This window comes from Pyxicephalus adspersus, chromosome Z (assembly GCF_032062135.1).
Source record: "Pyxicephalus adspersus chromosome Z, UCB_Pads_2.0, whole genome shotgun sequence".
Classification (NCBI taxonomy): Eukaryota; Metazoa; Chordata; class Amphibia; order Anura; family Pyxicephalidae; genus Pyxicephalus; species Pyxicephalus adspersus.
The window spans coordinates 38,950,186-38,973,763 of NC_092871.1; the positions used below are offsets into that span (position 1 = coordinate 38,950,186).

Consider the following 23,578-nt stretch of genomic DNA (forward strand, 5'->3'; position numbering starts at 1 on the left):
TAATGATTGTGAATATGAATTGTATGATACTGTCCATGTTTTCCGTGCACCTTGACACTATCGCAGGGCGAGCAGATCCTGTACATAACAGGAGAGAATAGGTTTCTGTGTCCTGCTATGCTGAGATGTAGTGAGCAGTCTCTCCCCCTGGCTCAGTCCATAGTTGCAGTTGTACTCCATCCTATCCTCCTTTTTCTCCTCCTTCTCCTGCTGTCTCTGCCTCTGTGTTAGCACTAGTAGCAGCATTGAGAGAAGAGCTGGATGCTGCCTGCTCAGAGCCTGGCCAGCTCCATGAACATCTGATGGCAGCTTCCAATAGTCCGACAGACTTGGTGATGTGCTGAAGGCAATGTGCAATGATCTCACCCCTGTAGGCAGCCGGCGTGGTACAGTCCTTAGAAGCTGTGTCTGCGCCTGGGATGTGTACGCCTGCTTTTAGTATCGGAGCGTTTAGCAGAAAGGAGTGCTGCTCCCTGGAGGAGATGATCCTTTACTGACTCCCCTTTCCTAACATATTTACACCTAAAACTCTGTCATTGTCATCCCTGCTGCCTTCTCATACGAACAATTCAAGGTGGATTTATTGCCTGCTTGATGTGCAAAGAAGCGGTCAGGCAAGGGCAACACTGCTAGGCTATGGCAAGACCTGTTCAGAGCCAAGGAAATCAGCCTGGGGAATCGGGGATGCTGAAAGTTCCCTCTCAATAGGTAGGTGTCTGCTGTGTCTGTAAAACAAGAGTGATTGCAGGTGGACTGGATTGGGATGCATGGGCACATGTATGCACGTAAGGGTAACATACTCTGCTACTCTTCAATGAAAGATGCTGAGATGGCTTGGAAATGGAGCATTCATCTGCTGGTTCGGTGATGTCTGGTGGTGCTGGTGGTGCAGCTGATGCTGGATGTGCACTGGGTGGATTCAGCACTCTAACAAGTGGACAGCTCAATACACTGATACATTTGGGATTCTCATATGGAAAATCTTAGCAGCCAGAAAGGAACAGCCGTGTTCACGAAATATTATCATTATGATTAAATAATATTATTGTTACCATCCCTATTGTTATTACTTAGGATGCATGTTTACAAACATGCCATATAAAGCGGGTGCATGGCATGTTTATATAGCTACATATTTCATATATATTAGAAAAAAATTGTAAGTGATCCACTAACACAACAGCAGCTCCCCTCTTTTCTCCTTATTGTATATGTGTAATTCTGTTACCTTGTAGCTTTGTTGTTTTCCACTACATTTTGAGTTTAGTTAAATTGTTTCTCATGCCTAAACCTTGTTTCCTATAAGTCTGCCAGCAAAGTGTTAATTTGTTGATCTACTATTTATTAGTGTATGGCAAAGTGTTTGGTTAACAAGAACACATTGTTAGGTTGCACAAACAAAAGTTATTGGAAGAAAGATCTTCCACGGTGAAAGGCAAATGGTCCTAGAAATCTCAGCATGTGTAGGTAACAGTCAAATCACATCCAATCAAACTGTCAGTGTTTATGGCACAATGACAGAGTTTTAGAAATTGCCATTGCTGCCATAGACAGGGGGCTGACCCTAACAAGGGCGTAAGGAGGGATGGTATGCGGTGTTCTGTTTTTTTAAGAAGATTGTGTAAACAACATAATTTACAGAGAAAGGGCAAAGCAGATGTGTTTACCACTTTCAGTACATTGCAGGCCAAAACTACACAGTATGTGACATTGCATTGACAAGAATATCCCAGAAGAGCAGAATATCCCTAAGCTTACAACTGACAAAACACCTACCCTTGCATATTGCATATAGTCTATTTCCTTTTTTTGTTGTATTTTGTCACTTTTAGTCATATTGTCCATATGCCTTTGCACTCTTTCATTCGTTTTTATTCACAGCTGCCCATTGATTGATCCTAAATATAGTGTGTGCGTGTATGTGTACAGTGTAGTTGGTCGTAATCATGGTTTAGAGCAAGAGCACTTACAGCTATGTATTTATAGTGACTTGCTAAGGCAGTGGTCCCTTCCTCCAGCAATTACTGCAAATACATACTGTGTACCCAATGGAAGACTTGGACTCTCATCCTGTATCCCTGTGATTATTTTAGTATAGCTGTCCTTGTGATAGTGGAAATGCCCCAGCGTCTGCATGTGCTTCAGCAGTCCTAGTTAATCCTTTGAACGCCAATGCGCTGAACAATCTCTGTCTCTACTTATTTACTGTAGATCTACTTTATTTATCTGTAGATCTTGTACGGTGTATTCTTCATGCAAAATATACATTATAATATACATACAGAATAATTTACTGACATAAGTAATAATCGTCATCACACTAATTTGAAAGCCAAATATCATGCCCCCCCACAAGATGTTATTTCATGCAGTGATATAATCTTCCTGCTGTGTGTGATGGGAGATACTGAAAATATCTTTCCTTTTTAGTCATAATCTTGAAAAAAAAGCAGTTTATGGACAAACATAGAAGGTCTGGTTATTTCAGACATATAGCCCATTTGTCCCGGAAGAATTTAATTTGGCTTTTCAGATTTAAAGTGCTGTCTATACATATAATTCCTTGTATATATGTATATGTATTTTTGTTGGTTTGCCCCAGCTGTGAGCCCTGAAGAGGTTAACTATTTCCTCCCCCACCAAATGGATTATTGCCCTGAAAAGTCCCTGAATACGCAACACTCTTTCTGCTTTAATCAAAATTTCGTTCAGACATTAGTAGTCTGAAAAAAGTAAATCATTCACATGTAGGCTAGGTTATTAGCAGTTTGTTCTTTTTCTAGCTTTCTGTAATATCCAGAAGTGGTTAATGTCATGTGTAAAACCTGCTGTTATAAACCTATAAAGTAGGTTTAGCTGTATTTGTGGTATATTTTAGTAATATATATATATTCTCATAAATGATTTTAGTAAATGAGAGTACCATATCAACAACTCACCATCTCAAATGTTGTTAACACTCTTTTCAAATATGTGCTTTTTAGAAGACTATTTAGTCTTGGAATAACAGTGACAGTATACAAACTGCAGTAACCAATAGTTTACACTAAAATCTAACATCCTCAAATAATGAGCACAAATGGGACAGAGAGATAAGAGCTTGTTGCTATGCGTTATTGCAATTTTCATATCACAGTGGCTGTTTTTGCTACCTTAAGTAATTGTGGGTATGTTTTAAATTGCTATCAGGAGTATAAGATATAGTTTATTTAAATCCTAAGCTTTCTCCATATCATGTATTACCAATACTGTAGAGTTTTGAACATATCTCATTGCAGAATCTTGTAAATATTTGGACACTCTTTTTACTTTTTTACACTCTTTACTTTTTTACACTCTTTACACTCACACTTTTTACCTAATTGTTCTTTGACACTAGATAATTATCCAAGGAATGGCTTCCAAAGTCTAAAGCTACGTACACACTTCCAATTATTATCGTTGGAAAATGAACGACGAACGATCCTGCACGATATCTACGAATGATCGTATAGCACCGATCCTGCACATAGAGATAACGACACGATCGTTCGTAGATATTGTACACACAATAGATACGATCGTTTGAGCGATAGAGGAACTATGTGCACGACAGGAAAGTGAACGAACGTTCGTTCATTACGCATGCTCAGATCATGGACGATCAACGAACGACCGTACACACGAACGATGTTTAACGATCGTCGTCCAATCCGATCCGCCGGTCCGGTCGTTCGTTTCCAACGACTTTCCTCGTTCGTTGGCGTCGTTGGTTACTTTTTTTACGAACGATTTTTGCCCAATCGATCGTTCGTCGTTCGATTTGAACGATAAAAATTGGAAGTGTGTACGCACCTTTAGAGTTGATAATAAATTAGAATACCTTTTTTAACTATTGTAATTGGCTCTTAAATTCACGGCCGATCAGCTGATCATCTGTATTGATATGTACTCTTTTTTAAATGGAAATGGATAAATGCAAAAGTGTAATCACAAAAAATTTATGAGATATGTTTTTATTCTATTACTAAGTGGTTTAGTGTATAGTCAGGGATTATTGTCAGAAATTTGCCTTCTGAATCTAGTAACATTTTGACTCATCAATGTGTGAATCTCTGTAGCCCAATTCACTGGCAATGGTTTGTCAGTTTGCTGATTGGTATAATTTGATAAACAGAAAATGATTGCTTGTTGTGGGTTACTACACTTTGTTCATTATACCTGTTGTCTGCACTGCATGATTAAATTATCCTCCATGCGTTCCTGGTTACCTAAACTCTGTCATGATTCATCGAAAACTTTGCATGCACTTACAAATGATTGACATATTGCCTGATCCATATAAACTCCATAATGACATTCCATATAGCTTAGTTATGTGCTACGACAAGTACTGTCATTATAAGTATAATTACGCAATGGGATTCTTTTCAATTAATAATGAACATGAATTTAAAAAAAAAAAACTTTTCAAGATATACCAAACCAGCATACTTGGTAATCATTAAAGGTGGTCCATTTCCAAATTAGCAGTAATGAAAATTGTTCATATATATATTACCACTACAGAACCATAGGCTGCAGTGCAGACACAAGCTACTGCATCTTCTCATGGAGCAACAGAGTGAAAGTGACAGACTGCTGTGAAAAGAATACACCATTCAATCACTGGGCTTAGTTGCATTGGATTTGATGCAACATTACCGTGACTTTCTGCAGCATAATAAAGCAGAAAAATGGTGTGATGCAGAGCCAGAAAAAAAAAACATTAAACTATGTAATTTCAAAGAAGCAACAGGCAATAGAATTTGTATAAGTATATAATACATATATATATGTATTATGTATATGTAGTATATACAAAACAAACAATCTAAATACTAATTTGTTATTATTACTATATAAAGTAATATATATATTCTGTTTAGGGTCAGCCCACCAAAGAGAATACTATTTTGTAGTTGCAACCTGATGGTCTTAGTCAAATTTAGTCTATTAGTCTATTTTTTCCAGCAAAAGTTGCCTGCCACAACTCATAAGGCATTTTCTGTCCACCTGGGAGTTTAAGGGGTTCTTTTCCATTTCTGTGAGATTCCCCAAAATATAAAATAAACCACAAATCCATCAGAGATATTGGGACCTCCTCCTTGGAAATGAATATTTTTGACTTCACTACTTGCACCACTAATGTTAAGATTAGAGCCGTCCGATTCCTAATATTGTTTAGACATTGACTAGATATTTGGCTAAAGAAGTAATTATCAATCTCGGTGTTATTTGCAAATGGGTTTTAAACATCTGACCATGTGCAGAGGAATTAGAATTTTTTTTTGTCATTGCACATGATTGAATGTTTACAGTAAACACAATTCACTTCTCCGTGGTTAAGGATAGTTCCTTTTTCTTTAAAACCCCTTCTCCCAATATCACTATGACTGACAGCTCAAACACAGGAGTAGGGAGAAATAGGCCATAACCAACACCTGTTTAACGTGGATAGGTTAAGCCTCAAGTGACATATCAAATATATAAGTATATCCTTAAGTTTAAACAGCATGGTGAGACTTATTACTTTAAGATCCATGACCGAATGTGTCACTAACTGAATTGGAGGCTTTCTTCATACAACACTACATACATACAACTAAGATATTGTTTAATAAGAACCAATTTATGATCAAAGTATGCCTATACATAACCTTATTGGTCACGTATGCATGATGGTTAAAAAATGAGTCCAGAAAAATTTTTTTTTGTTGTTGGCATAAAGAATATAAGTATTATATATATTATGTTATGTAGTGTGGGTACTGATTGTCAGAGTTCTTTTTGAAATAGTATTAGCACACACACAGGTTTGGCATATTTGTGAAAATAAGCACAACATTATGTCAAAATAGTTTAAATCTGTTTGCAGAACATGTTATAAAGTAGGAGTGTTTTATATTTAGAATTTGTGTTTTTTTGCAAGATGGACATACTTGTGAACAGAATAGATCTGACAAAGCCTTGATTTTCTGGTGCACTAACAGAAAATAGAATCCAATGTGTGGAGTTTTACAGAGTATATCACAATGTCAAAATAATCTGGTTGCAAAGCATAAGTTTGCAAAGTGACAATGTGAAAGGCAGCCCACACATGTCAAGTGGGATGCCTTCTTTCAGTTGTCCTGAAAGAGAAACTGATTATCTAAATTTGTACTGAATGCAAAATTGATATTTTTTTTATAAGGGGGGAGCTAGGCTATGGTTTGAAGCAAGCTGCAGTTAGAGCTGCTGTGTGTCTGAAAGAATGCATTAAATGCTTTGAAAGAAAATGGCTGGGGGTGTATTGCTTATGTATTAGACTATTAGACAAAAAGACTAACTTGCTTAAAGAAGAAGCATGGCCTCCTATTTAAAAAAATGTGCTGAAGCATGTAATTATAAATAGACCTGCATTTTTTCCCCCTGCAAAAACCCACAAATACCTACACATGTTGATCCTACCATTGAAGCCCACCTAATGCAGCATCCTGTGACAGTGTGGCAACAAAGCTGCATTGCTTCTGGATTCAGAACAGAATGGCCACTGTCACATGAGCTGTGCATGTTTGCACTACATTGGGATTAAACAAATGAGTCGTGGGATATGGAAATCAGCATTACTGAATCACTTACCAGTAGCTAGTCTCTAAGCATCTGGTGAAACCTAGCCCTGCCTTTGGCATTCTAGATTGACGCAGAATTTATTGTTGAAACCCATGTGAGCTGTAGTGTCTGGGGGGTAGTATGTGAGACACAAATGAGGAATCATTTGGCTTAGTCTGGGAAAAAGGTATCGAGCTAAGTTTTTTTTGTTTGTTTTCTTTATGAGTCTTTTGAATCTCAAAGTAACTTGATTTAGTACATATTTACACTGTTATACAGGAGTCCTTAGTACTTAAAATGCAAATGTAACAAAGCAAAATATGTGTGGTTTATTTGTAATGAAAAATGTAAGTACTTCAACTACAGTTTGGACCTTACATCCGAAACTGACCTTATAGCCACCTAATACTGTGTTGCCTAAATAACTTTAAGCTAAAAACTGAGGTAATGCTTTTCACTGTGGTCCCAGTTTAGGTTCCCTGAATTCCCTCTTCTTCAGCTCCTCTTAGATTTCTGTCCCATTAACCTAGGTATTAGGAAGGAAGCTCAAGGTCAGGGGTGAGTATTTGAATTATATTTTTTTGCTTTTAAATGATTTAGGAAACATAGAAAGCCCACAATTCTGATGCATTGTACATTGCAGAAAAGATGTACTGAGTTGAAGTGTTCAATACATACAACATGATGAAGAAAGTACAAGATAGATTGCAAAGAAGAAGACATGTATGTTTCCTTTTATAAATCCCTGTGTTCCTTCTAGTATTTTACAATAATTATAAAGGTTTATATTATTATATGATATACACTCACTAGAAATGTAATGAATAACAGATGTTTAAAGGCTTGATAGCACAAATATCTTATTAGCCAAACACATTTCAGAAATTCCATTAGGATGCAGACATTGTGAAGACGACCTGGTAAAGTTCAAACTGAGCATCAAAATTGAGAACAAAGGTGAGTAAAGTGATTGTGGATGTGGCATTATGGTTGGTGCTAGATGGACTGGTATTTCAGAAAATACTGATATGCTGGGATTTTCACACTCAACCATCTCTAGGGTTTACAAAGAATGCCCAGATGAAAAGGGAAATATCCAGTGAGGGGCAGTTTTTTGGCTCAAATTCCTTGTTATAAGCAGAGAACAGGGGACTGATTCCAGGTGAAAGAAGGGCAACAGTAACTCAAATAACTACTGGTCACTTTTGAGGTGTGAGAAGAGCATCTCCACATTGAAACCTAAAGCAGATGGGCTACAGCAGCAGGAAACCATACTGGGTACCACTACTCTCACTTAATAACAGGCACCTGAGGCTACAGTTCACAGAAGCTTTGCAAAATTGGACAAGAAAAGACAGTAAAAATGTTTCTAGGTCTGATTAATCTCAATTTTTGTGGCAACATGATTATATGTTATTTATGTTTTACACCAGTTACATAACTCCCAACCACAGGACTGTATGGTCTATAGGGATAGAGGCAACTCAATTAGACTATGGTACACAGATTCTTTTGTTTAGGACAAATTAGAGGAAGGAAATGAAAGTCAAAAATGTTTTCATTTATCTTCTCATTGAAGAGATCTATAATTTTTTTCTTGTTAAAAAAATCTGGGAGAAACCCTATGAATATTTTAAATGGTGATAGTAACATAGAAAAAGGGAATAGTATAGGCAGAACTGACCAAAATTATTGTAACATAAAAGTATTGACTAAAAGGAGAAATATTTAGCAGATTAAAGAGAGCTTTACTAACCCAAAAGTTCACATTTTTGGGATGAAACCCAGATGGAAAGGTGAGTGTGCTAGCCAGTTTAGCCAGTGTGCCACCCAGTGGGGTTAGTTTTTGACCTAGTAAATTTAATAAACTTTGGTTATGGGCAGGTCCAAACAGTTATTGTTAAGCACAGTCTTTGTTAAGTCTTTACTTATACAAATTCACATAATGAAATATTACCTGACAGGTAGGTAGGTAAGTTCCATTATTTATAGAAGAAGTGAAGATAATTTTATTAGCTATGAAAACAGAAAAGCATAAATTTGGATTATTAAATGTTTTGTACATATTCTCATTATATACATGTAGTCATATTGTTGTATGTCTTAAGGCCAACTTCACACATAAATCACAACCTTATGATCTCAATCTCTGGGTCTAATATGTACTACTTTATAGGCATATAGTGCACAGTAACCAACACATGCATTTTATTGCTCTAATTTCAGATAGTATGTGCCAGGTTAGCTGCATTGCTGGACACTCAGGTTACACTTAATGTGTTAATATGCATGCTCCCAAGTATAAAAATAGGACCAGTGCCAGGAACAAACCACCAAGTAAAAATTCCATAATTTAAAGCTACACGTCCGACCTGGGTTCTGCTTCATTGCTACAGGTACTGATTTACGTTATCTGACTTTCTTACGTTGGAATGTTTCCTGATTACATGGTTCTATAGATTATACGATTCAGCAAGTATCCAGCATTACTTATTCAAAGCCTTACTATTTATCCTTGAAAAAAACTCTAATTTACTGAAGTTTACTAAACCAGAATTATGACAAGGTACCTGGGTATCAAATCGACAACTGAACATTAGAAAAAGAACAATCTTTTTCAGGGGTAACACAGGCAATAATGCTGTTCTGAACTGCATAGCAATATATCCAAGATCAACTATCATTATTCATATTGTTTTAAGCTATTGAAAGCTAGTAACCTTTAAACCTTTTGGAGTTCTTCAAAGTGGGTAAAAAAAAAAATAACTGGATTATTTTCCAGTGACATTTTTTTTTTTGACATCGCCAATTTAACGCTGGTGTTATTAAGACACTTCTACTTCCAAAAAAAGTGAAACACTAATTATTTCTCTAGAGATGAAAACGAAGGAATCATTTCTAGTTTTGAGAATCTGAACTTTTAAGGTTCTTATTAATATGCCAGTGGTCTATGTACATTTCACATAATTTGATTTAGCAAAAAAAGTACTTCAATTTGCATAACATAACAGATAACTTTAGACACTTTTTAGCGTGTAGCCCAATAAACAGCAAGTTCAGCAACATGACAGGAAATGATCAGGACAGGAAAAACTGTCACATGCTGTACAGAGTTCCATTCTGTGCACACTGGCAACATATGTGGTCCTCAATTTTAGTTTGTATTGAAATTTTAATCAGCTTGAGTCTTGTAGTGTGTTGAGCATCTTAATCTTACAAATATAGGAGCAATAGTTAGTGTTGAACTCCACTCCACTTGTGTTAATGTGTATTTATACATATGCTTATTCCGTAAGACACAGGATATTTTACAAACTCTGGTAACCCATAGACCAATAAGTTTTGATTTCACTACATAAAATTAGAATGAGTACAGTATGATACCATGGCTATTGGTATTAGACTTTTTGTACTGCTTTATTTATAAACACCCTTTCCCTTCCTACAATACTGTTATGTCTTGAAAATTACCTTTCTTGCATTAGAGCAGTGTTTTTCAACCAGGGTTTCACCAGCGGTTGCTAGGGGGTTGCTTGAGCAATGATCAATTTGTGCCTCTCAGGTCAGTTTAATTGACACAATGATATTTTTGGCTATCTGTAAGGGTGACATTCTTTCCACTGACCAGCAATGTCAATTTCAAGGGTTCCTACATACTAAAGAGGTTAAGAAACACTGATTTAGATTAACATGTTATTTACTAGTTAGTCTGCATTTGCAACAGCTCAGATTGTACTCGGAGTTATTTACTGGAACCTTTGCAGAATCCTTCAATTTAATTACCTACACATGTACAAAATGTAGTTGAAAGCATGTATTTTTTTTGAAACTATGGCTATGCTTAGGCCAGACAAAGAATTCTGCATAACATTGGGACATTGCATAACATTTGGATTACCAATCTCTTCTCTTGGTGGGTGGCAACCCACAAGCACAAAAAGAGTGGAGGCACACGCGCAGTCCTTCATCTGGGTTTTTTTCCTCCACAATGATACTTTACAAATTATTTAGTTGTAATATATATACTATAGCTGCCTCCAAATTAAAAATATTCCTAATAAGCAACAACTGGTGCACTTTAAATATAAAAACAACATTTGTTTAAAAGTTATTTGTAAACTATTACTACGCCTGCAGGATCAATTTTACTGCTTGTGATGGCTCACAGCTTTTTTTTACCTTTATCAAAGCATTTCACTAGTTTCAACATGCAGTTATAGTGATAAAATATAGATAAAAGGTGCTGCAATTGTAAGCTTTGACAGGTTTGTCAGCAATCCAAAAAATGGAAAAATGTATATAAACACAGTCATTCCTTTTTTAGTATGGTATGTATATAGTAGTTCATTCATTACTTACATAAATTCTCCGGTCCACTTTATTACCTGTCAGTCAGCTAAGCTAGAGTTTCAATCCACCAATAGTTACCCTGGGGAGCCATGCAGACAATATGACTGACAGATCCCTGTCCTCCAGCATTTCCTGCTGTGTTTTTTCCAGTGAATAGCCTAAAACCCCTCATCAAACCATTTTCTAATAGTGCTGCAGAAACATGCAATATCTTCGTTCTCCAATAAACAGCAGCCAATGTTGACAAAAAGCTACTGAGTACACTAGACTAAAGCACATTATTTGATTAAAGAAAATTTGAGAAAGAAATCATTATAATGTTTTAAGAATGAAATCAATGAAATGTTTATTAAATTCTTTGTGCAACATTTCTACTACTGATTAAAACAAATTATCTAAAGTGTAATTAAGTATGAAAACCAACCAAAGTAGATTAGCTAGTTTCAAATTAATTTAAAGTTGTAATTTTGTTAATCACATCACAAACTGTCAAGTGATGTTTTAATATTTTTTGTTACTGTACCAAAGAAGAAAACAGAATTTACCTATATTAAATGATAGCTGCTTTCTAGATTAATGTATGCAGAATGCATTATTAAGTTAGTACAGACCTTTACTAATATACAATACTATTATACAAATGCTACTATTAATGTTCAATGTATTTAATTACCTTAATAAATTAAAATCTTTCAGTAGATGTACAGGTGTTGCAATAAAAGACATGAAATCTTTTGTTTCAGTGCATATGGCAAACTCTTACCTTTAAATTATTTAGACACACACGCACACGAGCACACACACACACACACACAATCATTTTCCTTCTCTTGATTGCTAATCCAATCAAATTAGCACTCCCTGGAGACTTTTTTTATTTAGGTCCTCTTTAAATACTCCTAAGGATCTTTGGATGTTAAAGGCTTATTGAGCTCTTGTGTGAATACTAAATATCATGGATCTATAAACACTTACCATTACCTCTTTTTTCCTATAAAACTAAATTTGTAGGCCTACATCACCAGCAATTTTATACAGCATACTTAAATGGGTGTTATTTTTTTTTTAAATCAAACTGCTAATCTTTAATTTACAGATATGTCTGGTATCCACTATCATATTTGATAATTCAAATGTGATAAATATTTCTTATTAGAACATTTATGTTCAATAGACCTCTGATTGTTTTTAAAGCTTCTGTCTATTTTCCTGTCCTTGTGTCCTCATTGTTACAGCTGCAAGTGATTTTAAAGTATTTTCTTTTTGATAGAAATTCCCAGAACAACCAGTAGGTGGCCATAATGTATGAAATTCCAACAGTATATATAACAATCACATTTTCAGTGTGCTTATAAACTTGTTTTTTCAGTGCAATTCTACAGAAAAGTATGTTTGTCCTGATTTTAGTTATTTCAAAATGATCTGTTCCTTCTCAAAACACTTGAAGATTATGTTAGTAATGGTAAAGCACAACATCCTATTTATTTAATCACAGTCAATAAAAAGTATTGAAAGAAACAAGCTACTTCCTTCTTAGGACCAGATGCTATTAATCAGCTGAAAATATAAATACAATTGAGTTCACGATTGTTTATTGGCTCATTTTAATGTAAGTGATGAAGTGCACTCCATATCTCAGAACATACTTGAATGTAAGTGTAAATTAGTTTTCTTTTTCTTTTTATACTATTGCATAAACAGGGAATAAACCACTAACAATGAATGTACCACATACAAATCAAGACTGAGGCTGCTCAAGTCATTGTTCACTCTAGATATCACACAAGAAATTACTGCATCCCACACCTTACATACCATCTTCATACCTACCATGTGTGAAACAAATAAGAATTTCATCCTCAGCTTGTTAGTTTAATTTATACACACAGAAAACTAGGAAGGGTTGATGTATAGGGAGTATAGGGAAAGCAGCAGTTGAATTAATTTTATATATGTAGCTTTTGATAATCATAGCTTGCTGCAGATTCACATTGAAAGGTTCCACTGAAAGCATTTAAAGCAGACATATCAAAAGTTTTACTTTATATAAATGCCTTTAAAAAAATGAAAAGCCCCTCCCCTTATGTCTTTACTGCTACTAAATCTTTACCACCATGAAGACTGATATCGGGCATGTGCAGAAGGGACTTTTCTGTCTTTCTTTTTTTTTTTTACCAAAACAGCATATACCCTTACCCTATTTTGCGCCTGAGCAGCAGAAGAAGGAAGACCGATGAAGATGGCCGCCCCAGGATCTGCGCAGGTAAGTGTCATTTTTTAATTTTACTTTAGTTCTTTTAAATACATGCCCTGTGTTAGTCAGTATTATATACTCAAGAGAACTGACTTATTTGTCAAATCCTATATAAGATTTTACCTTGCTGCCAACATCCCTAATTTCACCTAGAATCAAACAATATAAAAACATATTGGGGCTTTTAAGGGAGCACATAAAGAACAAAAAATGCATAAAAACATTTTATTAGTATATTATTCTTTTTAAAATAAAACAAAATACAAATTAAAAAAGATTTTCAAATCCTGATATGTATGTTCAGTATACAACTGAACAAAACAAGTTACACTGAATTGTACAACACACAGTAGCCTGTAGCAAAAAGTTTGATAACAATCTTAATTCTGATGCGTTTCACATATTAAATCTGCTTCATCAGAGAGTAATTGTAAATATATATTGATATATATATATATGTGAAAAACAGTATACTGAAACAATATACAGGAGAAACAATGAATATTCTATATATATATATATATATATATATATATATATATATATATATAATATATTATATTACATTATCACCAAACATTGTTTATGAAAAACGACAAACATACCACAATAATGGATTGGTGCAAGTTAGGACTGGCTAGGAGATGATACATGAGCATGGAGGACTGCCATGGCAGGACAGATGACAACCGGACACGGACATAAAACCGTGGAAAACCCCTCAAGTCTGAAGGATTTGGAAGTTGTATGTTTAATACCAAAAGAATACTTCTCCAAATCAGGAGCATAAACCTACTGAAAAGTGTATGAACAGAAAAATATATGGTAATATAATCACAAAATAATACATCTAGTGGAATATATAGTATTTATAATGTGCTTGGGCAGGGACAAGAAGAATATCACAACCAAAATTTAAATTTGTATAATAATGTTGTATATAAAATAAAGTGTGTCAAGCAACATGAAAACTATATCTAAATATTTCAACAACAGTAATGATGCTAAATACTCTATCCCTTCTGTCCCAGCTTGGTACTTACAGATTTGGATAGATGGATTGAAGTATAAGCTTCCAAAAAAAGTAGTACAAAGGGGGGTATCTCCATGGAGGTCCGGGAGCCAGTCCAGCCAGCCACTACAGCCCACAAAAACCCTGTGCTGTGAACTTTGAACAATTTTTCAGTCTGACAGATTTTTTAGATTACTGCTACCATATTGTCTCATGCACATCATAGAGAATATAAACCAGGCTAACATTTAGGTATGCACACAAAAGACACCTTATCCGTTCCTGTTATATTGTGGGTCGCTGATGTTTGCAAATGTCAGCTGCCAGAGGGTGGTTAGGGGAATCTGGCTTAATTTGCATGGCAGTAAAAATGCTATTGAGTGTGCCTAGATTGCATGTTCTGGAGAAAGTGGGATTGTGAATAAAACTGGAAAAGATATGGTATGGTGTATGGAGTTACAGAATCCTATGATTGTCACATGGGGTTAAAGGAAGTCAGTAAAAAGAGAATCACAAGAGCCAGCGACTATGCCAGGAACAGATGGTGACGCAAACAAGGCAAGGAGCTTTGCACATCTCAGCACAGACAGAATGCCAAAAAAAAAAAAAAACAGCCATGCAATTTGGATAGCACTATGCTAGATATGCTAGATAACAGCAATATTCTGAAAATGGAGAAAATCTGCAGCATTTTGGAACTAACAACATTATACACTATAAGTAAAATATACGTTCAGATAGAGAAAAGTAAACATTTTTACTGTAATTCCACTTTAACACCTTCTAGTGCGTGCTGTTGAGTGAAACTCTAACTTTGCCTAGTTCTGGCAAAGAAAAAGTTGACTTTATTTAGGCTTTTATAGGATGTATGCAAATATTCTTTGATTATACCGCAAACATTTTTTATTCATTATTGTAGTCCAAGCAACATGTCTTTGTTTAAAAGTAATTTCAATGTTCTTTGCAGATGAAAGTCCATTGTATTTGGTTTATTTCTGGTTAATGATATTAATCACAGCACAATTGCATAATAGGTATGCATGAACAAAGAAGGAGCTTACCCATAAAGGGTTTATGTTCTGAGTGCACTGGAAATACAATGACCAGTATAATAATCCACACAACATTTTGCTGCCAAGTAGCTGCACAGACAGCTTTGCAATACTGGGATATTAACTAGATTAGGTTTAACAGGCCTGGAAACACAGGAAGCATCATATGCGTAACAGAAGCAAGCCTTCTGGGCAAGACAGAAACTGTCAGTGGATCAGCAATAGCCAAAAATCACCGCTGAACTGCCAGGCTGCAGTAGCAACAATCAGGATGCTTTGTGAAATGGCATGACCCTAACCATTCAGAAATCGGATGTAAAGCCAATTCTGAACAGGCAGCTGTCCATGGTACTGCAGGTGTTAGGTTAAAATTGTTCCTGACAGGTGTCCAATGTGTAGCAGACACACCATGCCTTTATTTTCTAGCATCATTATGTGTTTCTTCTCTTTATTATTATGCTTTAATTTTAAGTCTTACTGGCTGAGCTGCTGCTATATGATTTTGCCAGTGAATATGACTGCATATAGGATTTCAATGTAAGAAAATAGAATAATTTAAATGATCCAGCAACTTTAAAATACCTGGTAACACAGTATAAGATTTTTTTCTGTGCCACCTTTTCTATGTATGTTTATATGATTGTATGATAATACTTTGTGTTTTTATTTGTTCAATTGCAAAAAAACAGTTAGCATAACAAGCAATTATTATTATTATTATTATTATTATTATTATTAAACAGGATTTATATAGCGCCAACATATTACGCAGCGCTGTACATTTTCCAATTCCTGTGTCAATTCCCTGGATTAATTCCTAATGCACTTATAATTTGGGCACTTGAGATTTGGGCACGTGACCAGGGTCCCAACGTGACCTTGCCTGTTGTTTAAATACAAGTGCTTTTGGGTTCTGATTATGGATGGACAATTATAATAGAATGATACACAGATGCAAAGAAAGATGGATCTTGGGTATTCACTGCAAACTTAATTTACTTCAAAATTGTTTACATATATATGTGTATATATATATATGTGTGTATATATATATATATATATATATATATATATATATATATATAGCCTCATTGCTATGACCTGCAGGTTTTCTGTATAACAAAATTTTAGGAACAACATTCAAAAGCATTTGTGTTAAAGAACAATGCCTAAGGAAAAATTGTCCTTTAATATTTCTCTTGCCCCCTGAATGCAGGCGCCTGGACTTATACTTACCTTCAGCTCCAGTCAAGCAATGTTACGTTGGAACAAAAAAGAGAAAAAACTCATAAGGGATTTTAATGGTACATACCTTTTTGATACATACTAGAGATGAGCAAATTTCTCAAAAATTCGATTCGGCCGGTTTGACGAATTTTTCGAAAAGCTTTGCTTCGATCCGAATTTATTTGTGGCAAATCACGTTAAAAAACGTCTATTTCCGGCCTGCAGAGAGCCAGAGAGTCACTATTAGAATCACTGCACACTTCACTTATTTGGACAGTCATGGGGCCAAAACCGATCAAATAACTCAAGTATGAACTCAGCCTTACAGGTCCATGTTAGTGTCAAGAAGAAGCGCACTCCCACGAAATATCCCACAAAAAACAGATCCTGTCTGTGGAGCATATGCCTTCACTCGGTCAGCATTTGCTCAATAATCCATCAGTATTGCTAATGCCAAAAAAAACAGGAGTAGAGCCAAAACAGAGATGACACGTAAATGGAATATTTGCATGTCTTCTGTGTTTTGTACCCACTCCTGCTTTTGGCTACCAAATCAAAAGCCAATTCTGATGGCACCATACAGGCCTTACAGCTGCTACACAGACAGGATCCGTTGTGCGTCTCTTTTTTCCTTCCTTCTGACAGATCAGAAGAAGGGTCAAATAAATAGTGATGTCATCCAGGCCAAAAAGGCAAAATAGTGGCCCAGTCATGGCATGGGGAGGATGGGAGAACAGCATGAGAAGATCACAGAGTGGCACAATGACATAGTGGTGAGGTGGAAGCAGCAGGAGTAGGCCACAGAGTGGCCCAATGACAGAGTCTGGAGGTGGCGGAAGCATCAGGAGGCCACAGAATGACACAATGACAGTGTTGAGGTGGCAGCAGCATGAGGAAGCCACAGAGTGGCACAATGACAGAGTGTGGAGTTGGCGACAGCATCAGGAGGCCACAGAGTGGCACAATGAGAGTGTGGAGTTGGCGACAGCATGAGTAGGCCACAGAGTGGCACAATGAGAGAGCCTGAAGGTGGCGACAGCATCAGGAGGCCACAGAGTAGCACAATGACATAGTGTGGAGGTGGCAGCAGAACGAGTAGGCCACAGAGTGGCACAATGACATAGTGTGGAGGTGGCAGCAGCAGCAGCATCAGGCGAAGACCACAGAGTGGCACAATGAGATAGTGTGGAGATGGCTGCAGCATCAGGAGGCCACCGAGTGGCACAATGACATAGTGTGCAGGTTGTGGCAGCATCAGGAGGCCACAGAGTGGCACAATGACAGAGTGTGGAGGTGGGGGCAGCAGCAGAATCAGACGGAGGCCCCAAAGTGGCACAATGACAGAGTGTGGAGGTGGCAGCAGAATCAGGAGGCCACAGAAAGGGCTCAATGACCGAATGTGTAGGTGGCAGGAGCATGAGTAGGCCACAGAGTGGTACAATGACGGAGTCTGGATTTGGCGACAGCATCAGGAGGCTACAGAGTGGCACAATGACAAAGTCTGGAGGTGGTGGCAGCAGCAGCATCAGGAGGAAGCCTCAGAGTGGCACAATGATAGAGTCTGGAGGTGGCGGCAGCAGCAGCATCAGGAGGATACCACAGAGTGGCAAAGTGACATAGTGTGGAGATGGCAGCAGCAGCATGAGGAGACCACAGAATGGCAAAGTGACATAGTGTGGAGATGGCAGCAGCATCAGAAGACCACAGAGTGGCAAGGTGACATAGTGTGGAGATGGCAGCAGCAGCATCAGGAGATAGGTGGCAATACCAGTACCCGGTGAAGAAGGTGGGTGAAAGAAGGAGCACTTGGCATCTGATGTGTGGCATCAGGCGGGTGGCAGCATCAGAGTAGTAGCAGGTGGCCAGAAGAAACAGGTCTCTTTTGTCAAGGTTTGGGTGAGGCGGCATGGATCATCTAATCAGATGCATCAGGCATTGGTGGGTGGAAATCCTTGCAGATCCTTGCCTGATTCATCATGACAAAGGTCAGTCTCTCCACATTTTGGGTGGACAGGTGAGTTCTTCTTGGGGTAACTTTGGCCCCCGCCACACTAAACACTCGCTCTGATGCCACACTACTGGCCGGGCAGGACAGCTTTTTCAGGGCAAACTCGTCCAGTTGCGGCCACAAATCCAGTTTGGCTGCCCAGTAGTCCAGCGGATCTTCAATGAAGGCTGGCAGGGTGCACTCCAAGTATGCCACCACCTGCTGGTTCAGGTTCTGCTCTATGTCCAGCTACTGGTGAGTAGTTTCTTCACAATGCGGGTGAAGAAAGCTGCTCATCAGTGACTCAGGCTGCTGCTGATGGAGCTGGTACTGCTCCTGCCACCACACCCCTCCCCAGCAGCCATGGCAGTGGAACGTAAGTGCAGAGGGCCCCCCAGGTCAGACCTGCAGGAGGATGGACGATGGCGCAGATAGGCAGCGGCCAACTGACTACATAGGATGTCTCTGTAGTTCAGTTTGTCCTTCCTCTCAGCAGGTGTAAAAAAGGCCCCCATTTTGGACCGGTAGCGAGGGTCCCACAAGGTGGAGAACCAGAAGTCATCCCTCTGCCGAAAAGTGACAATTTGGCTGTCACTACGCAAGCAAGTGAGCATGCAGCGTGCCATTTGTGCAAGTGACTCGGAGGGACTCCCTGCCTCCATTTCCATTGCATACTGCCAAGGTGTGTTTGGGTCCTCTGCCTCATCTTCCTCATCTCCTTCTTGCTCCTCTGGCTGCTCCTGCTCCTCCTCTCCTGTCACCTGAGTAGAAAAACCAACCATTTCGCTATACATTGCCTGTGCTCCAATGTCCTCCTCCTCCTCCTCCTCCTTCTCCAGTTCAGCCCCCACAGTTCAGCCCTCACATGGCATGTGGCCATGAGATCTAGGCGTCAAGTCTCCTGTCCCCTGACTAGCCAGATTTACCAGCATCTGTTCCAGGACATGAAGCAGTGGAATGATGTTGTTCATCCCGTAGTCCTGGCGACTGACAAATAACGTGGCCTCCCCAAAGGGCCTGAGCAAACGTCAGGTGTCACGCAAGAGCTGCCACTTGCTGACATCGAAGGTACACATAGGAGTACTCCTATCCACTTGGATCATCAAGAAATCGTTGATGGCCTTTCTCTGTTTTTATAGTCGGTCCAACATATGGAGGGTGGAAATCCAACGGGTGGAAACGTCTCAAATCGGCCGATGTTGGGGGATGCCGTTCTGCCGCTGCAGCTCAAGGTGGGTGTGCTTTGTGGTGTACAAGTGGCTGAAGTGCATGCAAAGTTTCCTGGCCATTTTTATGATGTCCTGCAGATGGGTGGAAGACTTTAGGAACCACTTGACATTCAGATTGAACACGTGTGCCATGCAGGGTGCATGGCTCATCCTTCCTTGACGCAGTGCCGACACCATGTTCTTCCTGTTGTCGCGGAGAAAGCCAGGATTGGATTTCTTGATGAATCACACGGAGCAGTTTCCCCCCTGTGTGACTCTGTTCGCCCAGGCAAACCAGGTGCAGAATAGCGTGACACCGCCGTGCCCTGCACATGTGGTATGCTGGGCGGGAACCGGGAATTGTCTCTGCTGTGGAGGCTGAGGACACGGTGGAGGATGAGGAGGCAGAGGCGGACGTTGTCGCGGGACCAGCAGCGTGAGAACGTGGAGGCGGAAGCAGTGTCACCTGGCCATGTTGCTGGTGTGGCTGTGCAGGAACCACATTCACCCAGTGGGCCGTAAAGAACATGTATTGTCCCTGACTGTAGGTACAACTCACTAACTGACAGGCTCAAGGACTGGCCCACCTTCTTTTCTACATATTTGTGCAGGGCTGGTACTGCACCAATGACGGCTTGGGACTCTCCACCTCGGCTCTGCACAAGCCATCAGTTCCCTGAAAGGTGCCGAGTCCACCACTTGGAAAGGGAACACTTGGAAACTGCAGTACCAGCAACTTGGACAGGGGCACATTCAGCTTCTGCGCCGTTGGATGAGTGCACGCACACTGTTGTCTCTTGGCAATCGCTTCGGTGATCGATTGCTGATGGAATGACTGACGAGGAGTAGGAGGAGTAGGAGGAGGAGGACCAGAAGCATCTGGACCAGCAGAAGATGGAAATGACATAGAGCTCCCTTCAGCTGGGGTGGTGGAGCCTTGACTGCCTGAAACCCGGTGCGTGTCCTGCATATGTTGACGCAGGGTCGTGGTGCCAACATTGGCACCCTGGCCACGCTTCACCTTCTGCCCACATATTCTACATATGGCCATGTTAACCTTCTCCGGCGGCTTAACAAAAAACTGCCACACCACCGAGTAGGGGATTTTCCCCTCAACACTCTGCACTGACTGCTACCGCCGCTGCCTCCGTGAACCCCTGCACCACTACTTCCCGGACAGGTAGGCTGCTGCGAAGCAGGTGGTCTACCCCAGGCACCTTTGGCTCCCGACCTCCCACTGCTGCCACCCTGCTGACTCCCAGCTATGCTACCACCTTGCTGGCTCAGCCGCCACCTCACGGGCAAGCTGCCACCCTCTTCTCCTGATGATGATGAAGCCCCTTCTTCACCCAGCTCCCAAGTGCGATCGGCTTCATCATCATCGAGTAGTGTCTGCACGTCACTGATGTCCTCCTCAATGGTCTCTGGGTCAGGAGCCTGACCGCTCACAACACCACCTCCCATGCCACTCTCCTCATCACTACTTGCCCGCCTTGCGGAGGAAGCGGCAGATGTCTCCTTCAGATCTTGGCTGGGCAGTAGCTGCTGACTGTCCTCTACTAGCTCGTCCCCGCTGTATAGTGGAGCTGAGCCCACACCATACAATACTTCTGTGGCTGAGGGAACAGCAAAGGACAGAGGCAGGTTGAGGACAGGTGAGGGCACAGGGCCTGCTCCCAGGCGATGCCAACTAAGGGTTGTGTCTGACGAACCCACCGACTGTTTGCTGGGGGTGTCTGATGTCACTTGGGATGAAGTGGATGACCGAGTTAACCAATCAAGGACCGCTGGGTTGCTGGTCAAGACATAAGTGCTAGATGACACCAGGAGCTCAGGACTCTCGCTGTGACTCCTGCTGACACTCCCCCTTACTCTGCTGAGACCTCTGTCTGCGCCAGAACCATTTAGGCCTCTGCCACTCCTCTGTGCATGGCCTGGCACTTCTCTGTCTGACATACTTTTAGCTGAACTAAATTAAAGGCAAATTAAAACACCCCTAAAAGTGACGAATATATTTTTCTTTTTGTACAGAAATAGGCCACTAAACGCTTTTACCACAAATAATTGCAACAGTGAACTGTGTATATATTTATCTTTTTGTGCTCAAGTACATCACTAAACGCTTTCACCACATATACCTGCAGAAGTGAACTGAGAATATATTTTTCTTTTGTGCTGAAATAGGCCACTAAATGCTTTCACCACAAATAACTGCAGAAGTGAACTGAGAATATATTTTTCTTTTTGTACTGAAATAGGCCACTAAACGCTTTCACCACAAATAACTGCAGAAGTGAACTGAGAATATATTTTTCTTTTTGTACTGAAATAGGCCACTAAACGCTTTCACCACATATAACTGCAGAAGTAAAATGGGTATATATTTTTCTTTTTCCACAGATATAAGGCACTAAAGGCTTTTCAACATAGCACTTGCACCCCAATAACAAGAACAATTTTCTGGAATGACAGAGCTGTATAATGGCTGTTTGGATCCCCAAATAATCCTTCCCTGCACTTGTAAATCTCTTTTCTAGCACTGTCCCTAGCGATTTCTGACGTCTCTCCCTGCACTAAGATGCTGTGAAATGATTCCTCCCTATCCTTTCCCTGCACTTATAAATCGTTTTTTCAGTTTTTTTTTCTCACAACCAGGTTTTTGCTATCACTCTCCCTAGCACCTGCAGACGTCTCTCTGTTAAGGCGATTTCCTATTGATCCCAGACCAATATTTCCCTCTCTATCATGACCTCTGTTTTCAACGCATTGGGAGCAGTGAATAACACACACGCAGCTTAAGCATATAGTTATATCACGTCTCAAAACTTTATTATCACATCGCAGTTTATATAGTCAAACAACAAGGTGGAAGACACTTAGTAGTTAGTCAATAACAAGAAACTTAATTACCAACTTCGATGAGCAAGATGTTTCAAGGTAAGGATGGAGCAAATATTGACCTACTGATAAGGAGGATATAACTAGTTTCAACACAACTCAATTATCTGCAAAATATAGCAAAAAACACAAAAACAACTTAAATTCAAAACTCAGCAAAATTTTATTCCTTACACTCTCCCTGCACTTAGATCGCTGTAAAATGTCTTAATCAAAGATGGCTGAGGCTATTTATAGGGCTGTGAAATCACAGGGCTGGCTGGCTGCTGATTGGCTGCATGCATGGCATTATGGGTCATCCTGCCTTCCCAGAGTTCCTTGCCCCCACACGTGTAGCCGCCATTTTAGGAAAAATTGCGATTCGTTACCAAGAAGCGCAAGGAAATTCGCATTCGTTGTGAATCAAATTTTTCTTGAAATTCGGATTGAATTCCATGTCAGCTTCGATTCGCTCATCTCTAATACATACCAATAAAATTCCTTATTTGTTTTCCCTCTTTTTGTATGTAAAATTATGGGATGTGGTACTTCCTGCTAGGCCCCTATTCACATGGCATTATATGTTCGGTCTTACTTTGGACATAGGCAGCTCCCTTTCATTGTGCCTATAGTCAGTTCTTTCCTAAGGGAAAATCTGTGCTTCAATCAAGCACTGGAAGCCACCATAAGTATGGATACCTTAAAAAAATAATGGAACACATAAGCAAGATAATGAAAAGGTGTCTGGTATCTAGGGATGAGTGAGAATGCCTCTGACATTCTTGTGTAAATTTCTTCGAACTTCTGATGGGTCCACCCATTGGAAGATCGAGGAAATCATTACAGGAGGAGTACCGCGGCTGCAATGCAGTCGTGGGAATCCTCGTGTGCGTGATCCCCGGGCACTAGAAGTTAAATGAGGGCTTGCCCTGCAGGTATCATTTTAACAGTTGTTTTCTGTAGAATAAAGAGGACAGCTTGTCATTGCAAACTGGAAGAGGG

General features: G+C 39.4%; 1 protein-coding gene across 3 annotated transcripts in view; it reads left to right on the plus strand.

Moving 5' to 3' along the window:
• The first annotated feature begins 361 nt into the window (after positions 1-361).
• TENM1 (teneurin transmembrane protein 1) overlaps positions 362-23,578 on the plus strand; it is a 591,240-nt gene continuing 568,023 nt past the window's right edge. For all 3 annotated transcript variants that reach the window (XM_072431864.1, XM_072431865.1, XM_072431866.1), the window contains exon 1: positions 362-708. The gene's annotated coding sequence lies outside the window, so the exon portion shown is untranslated. The remainder of the gene's footprint in view (positions 709-23,578) is intronic.